Source organism: Cibotium barometz, chromosome 40 (assembly GCF_041138505.1).
Source record: "Cibotium barometz isolate CiBa-2024 chromosome 40, ASM4113850v1, whole genome shotgun sequence".
Taxonomy (NCBI): domain Eukaryota; kingdom Viridiplantae; phylum Streptophyta; class Polypodiopsida; order Cyatheales; family Cibotiaceae; genus Cibotium; species Cibotium barometz.
In genome coordinates, this window is record NC_141085.1 from 36041099 (window position 1) to 36046639 (window position 5541).

Consider the following 5541-nt stretch of genomic DNA (forward strand, 5'->3'; position numbering starts at 1 on the left):
ACGAGTGGAAGCATGAAAGGGTGTTTAAAATAGTACTCCTCAAAGAATAGTGAAGTACTAAGTGTGCTTTAAGTACTAAATTTTATGGAATTCATGCTACTAAAGATAAAAATTTTAAATGGCCGCCAAATTTTAAAATTAAAGTGGCGAGGAGTTATTCTCATGTCGTTTCATAATGCCCTCATGCCTCATGATGTCGTGGATTGCTAAAATAGACTCGTGATTTTATTTTTGATTGCTCTCTCACTTTCACACACACACACACATCTCCCTCTCGAGCTCTCACACATGTCTACATGTGCAAGTGCTACAGATAGGCCTCCCTCTGCAACTCTCACACAAGTCCTTAGATGGTATTGACTACTATTAGCTAAACTCTCTCTCTCTCTCTCCATACACATAGGTGCAAGAACACTCTAGTGTTAGCTATGCTCTCAATTTCGTTCTCTCCACATCTGTACTCCATAGGAAGTTACTACCTCATCTCTCTCCCTCTATCTCACATGTTGATTTTTGTATATCATTTTTCATCATAAGAAGATGGTTTAAATTTCACTTATAGTCAAATATTAATTATTTTGCAAGATGTATTCCTCCAATTCAATCACAATGAAGTATGAAGACATTATTAATCATTCAGCCCCACAATGTGATAGTGCAGCTAAGCTACGTGAAGATGAATCGTTCTTCATATACAACCGTCAGCTTGTTCTGTAAAGAAATTACAATGCTTGGCTTTGTTAATGGTGTGATATTTCAACAAAGAGACAAGCTAGCTTGACTTGAGCACGAAGGCTAACATTTTCGCTAGGATGTTAAAACATCTGGAAATTAAGAGGTTATGGATGTACTGAACTCTGAAATCATATTGTATCAACACTAATTGTGGAGAACTTGAAGAGGTCTCTGGCTCATGTAAAAGGAGCACACAATGCTAATAAGTTGATAGCAAAGAGCTTTGCATTGCACGTGATTGCCAATGGTAGTAACACATTACCAATCAGTGAGACAGCAAAGGAATTTTAAGAAACACCGTGTTAGCATAAAGGTTCGAAATTTCAAATGGGCTATTAGTGATCAAAGGCCCATGAATGGTGGCTTGAGTCCTAAGGTCAACCAATGTGCTATAGATTTTTGGATAAATTATACAAGGGTGTCTCCATCGAAGAAAGACATTTGTAGAAAGAGGATTGGCTAGAAGAAATATGAAGAACATCCTACCCATTTTATAGAGGTCACAGAGGTACGTCCTATCCATTTTTTGGAGTAAACAGTACTATAAACTAATAAATATAACTAATTAGTATAGAAACTTGACCGCTTGTGGCTTCACATGTAGCACTTCTATAGAATAATGCACACTTAACTATATATTAATTAGTACCATTTAAGTACTCAATAGTCTCATCCATTAAGTACTATTTAAGTACAATATATAATTTAGGTTGGAAGCTCCTTTGTTGCTCAATGCTACTGCTTACTTGAGATCTCCTTGCTTTTGCTTTATGAAGTTCCCTTGTTGCTTCCTTCATTATTCATGTCAATGTCGTGTCCTTCTTCACATTGTTGAATGCTTCTTGGCTCTTGGTCTTTGCTCTTTGGCTTCACTCGTGGCTCTTGGACATCTCCTTTGATGTGGACCTGGTTCTTCTTGTTACCACTTTGTGCTTGGTGCCTTGATTCTTCTTCCTTAAGTGCAATTTGTGCTTCATTGCATATGCTTTTGTGTGAGTGCCATACATGTGGTCACTTCATGCATGTGTGCTTTTGGCATGCTTAGGAGAATGTTTTATGCAATCATATTATGCTTTGTGAGATGCTTGATATCCTCAGCAGATACCCCTTCCGGATGAACTTCCTAATGTTTAATGCCATGTTACCATGAGCTTGTGACAAGTCTCTATGGCAGTGTATGTACTCTCTTATAAGATTGAGCTTTGGTTTTTATGTGCAATGATTTCTTTTCAAGGTAATACAAGTGATTTAGATGCAAACTATGTACTAAAATTAAACTGATTGTTGAAAAATGCTCAAATTTCAAAGAGCAATGCAAATGGATGACATGGACTTGGATGCAAGAGGACTTCCCATTGTAGATTTACACCCTAACTTTCCAATTTTGAACCTTAATTAGCCTAATTTTTGCTTATAATACACTAATGAGAGTGATTAGTGCTTAATTTGAGTGATTAAGAGTTACAAAATTTGGAGATTAAAATTGAGCTTAGAGAAGACCACATTGATGGGGCTTTTACATGAAGGTGGTGCCCTTAATGGGTAGACAAGGCTTAGTTGAAAAACTCATTACCCTCCAAATCACACCTATTTGCTGCAAAACATGCCGATTGGTTTTTCCTTCTTCCCATGCCACGTAGTGGATGATATAAGCTATGATTTAGACTGTATAACCCTCATGCTATGTTCTACCAATGATTAAGAGGTATTTGATCAATTCAACGTGTGCACAGCGAATGATTCAAATTTGAAGGTGGCAACGCGACGGTGTTTACACGTGATCCAGCAAGAATTAGGTCAATTCCTCCGGTTCGCACAAATGCCTAGAGGTGTTGAGTGTGTGGCTTGAAGGTTTTTGCAAGGGGTTGAGTAGATGGGGAGAAATCAACAAGTCAATTTTGGCCACAAAGGGGAAAAGAGGATAAGATCAAGATTAATACCCTAATCACATGCTTTTACACTAATGATGTTAGGGTTTGGCTACTAAACACTAGGAGAGGCTCATGGAGAAAGGGGAGGCTCTGATACCATGTTGATGATCATGGTTGGGTACCATGTGCATGATTATGGTGATTAGTATTAATCCTATATTAATCTAATAATTAAGTTAATCTAAGGTGGTTGACACATAAGCATATATATGATGGATTAATTGTTAAACTAATTAAGCAGGAGACTTAAAGCATAAATATGATGATTAATTGTTAAACTAATTAAGCAGGAGACTTAAAGCATAATTAGGTTATAAGGTTAAGACTTGTGCTCATATAGAGGCTTAAGAGCCTACCTCGTTTTTCATTGCTTGAAATTGTCTCCTTTTATATGAGGAGGTACACCCTTGGACTTGTACATCAATATGGGATAATTTTCTTTGCTCATGTGGCTTCATTTTGGACTTTGTTCTTGGCTTACTCAAGTCACTCCCTATCTCTTCCTTGTGCTCTATGGCACCACATTTCTCAACAGTACTACAGTACTTAATCTTGTCTTATTACATAGTACTAAATACTGCTACATTATACTATGTAACTAGTACTAAATAGTGATGCATAGTACTGGACAGTATTGATGCTTTGAGATAGTAGTACATAATACTATTATGTTTTGAATTGCATTATAGTAGTCTGGATAGTACTAATAATACTAATAGCACTGAAAGTACTAATAGCACGCACAATACTATTAGTATTAATCCATATTTTTCAATGCAAGAAGGCACCTTCTTACAACAACTGTTGGAACACATGCCTTTGATGGTTGATAAAGCGAGTACCTAGCTCATGTATACTAGACAAAAGGGCAATGAAAGTACCTTGTCATGGGAGAGTAACATTTACATACATATCATAAACATTCTCATTTGACTTCAAGTTATAATTTTTTATTATTAAAATATACATTTTTAAGTAATACAACCATTTTGGTAACTGAACCATTCATAATATATTATATTAGCTTAATCATTATGTTGACGGTTTATTGAAATCACATATAGTAATATTAATACATGTATATGAAAATAGTAACACATAGATATAAATTTTAATGAATTATATACATATATTTTTACATATACATATACACATTTTCAATGTGTATAATTTTACCTTTATTAATCTTATATTTTAAAAATTTAGAATTTCATAAATAATGTTAGTATTAAAGGTTAATGTGTAAGTATTAAAGTTTAATATGTATGCACATTCAAACATTTTTAAAGTGTGGCTTCACATATAACAACTAACATGTTGTACATGGCTAGGCATTACACCTTGTTAATCAAGAAATTTACGAGGAAGTTTAATGCACCATTTCATCTCCATACATGCACAGTGTAAACCTTCATGTTTGGATGAACATTATTAATGAAGCATGCACTAGGAATTAATCAAGTGGGTTGCACACTAGGTTGTCCTATTATATGTTACCTTAAGTTCAAATTCCATGAAGCACATATTAGGCCTTGAGTATTAATTACCTTATAGGCCCCAAGACCCCTTTCACCAATGAATGTTTTTTTTGGGAGAGGGACACTAGTAAATTTTAGCTGTGTGTGGGGGAGGGGTTGGTGTGTGTGTGTGTGTGGTGTCTCAGTTTTTCTTTTTGAATAGCAATTTGGATGTTGAACTTCAACAACCCATCAACCATGTTGGTCATACACCCCCTCCTCAGTTGTCTGCCCCGTTCATGATTGTCCGTGCAGCCTCATGGCTCCAACCCCACCTCTTCTTTGCTCCTCCGTCCCTTAATCGATTGTCCGCACGCACCCCCTTCATCCCTTCATCGATTGTCCTCCCCAGTCTACCCCTCTCATAGACATCCGCCATACCCCTCGACTACCCTCTCCACCTCACCCCCTTGCAGCCATTCTTTCACCTCCCCCTCGACTATCATTTCTGCCCCACCCTCGCAGCATCCATCGATCCCCTCCCAATTGTCGACTCACCGCCCCCCTGCACTCATAGTATAGCCAATACTCCCTACTCCCCTAAGAGGCATCGATCTACTTGGTCATAGTGTAGCAGGTGTAGCCAGTACTCCCTAAGAGGCATCAATCCTTGGCCATGCGAACGGGGCCAAGGATACATTTCAACGGCCCATATTTGTCTTTTTGATAAATGTTGGGGTGAGACCAAGCCACTTGTAGGGGGCCGATCTAACCCCTACATATGGCAATACGACAAAATTACTCCGCTGAAATGTATCCTAAATGTGCGAATGGTGCACTGTGCGCCTAACCATTGCATCCTAGCTTTATGTGGTGATGACCCCTTTTTGGCATTCTAGTAGACAACATTATTTCTCAAAAGATTAAACTTTACCGTATAAAAGAATGCAACATTACACAAGCTTTACAATTTCATTAACTTCAAATTTGCTAACTGTATCACTTGATTTTTTTTTCAAAGAAGCTAATAAATTCTTTTTCTAGCTTGCCTTGTATGTTTAAGTATTTTAAATCTTAAACATGCCACATCATCACACAAAATTTTGTTTCTTTAGAAGTTGCTATTTGTCTAATAATCAAAAAATAAAGCATTTTCTAAACATAGTTATTTTTAAGATAATCCAAGTATAAAAAATTTGATATATTTTGAAGGTAGTTATATTTCTAAAGCATTTTCTAAACATAGTTATTTTTAAGATAATCCAAGTATAAAAAATTTGATATATTTTGAAGGTAGTGCTTTGATTTACTTTGAGTTATTTAAAATTTAAGCAAATTTTAGTCTTTTTTGAGAATCAAATTGTAAATTTCTATCTAATGCTAAAAAAAGATATCTATTTTCAATATTTGGAAGGGAA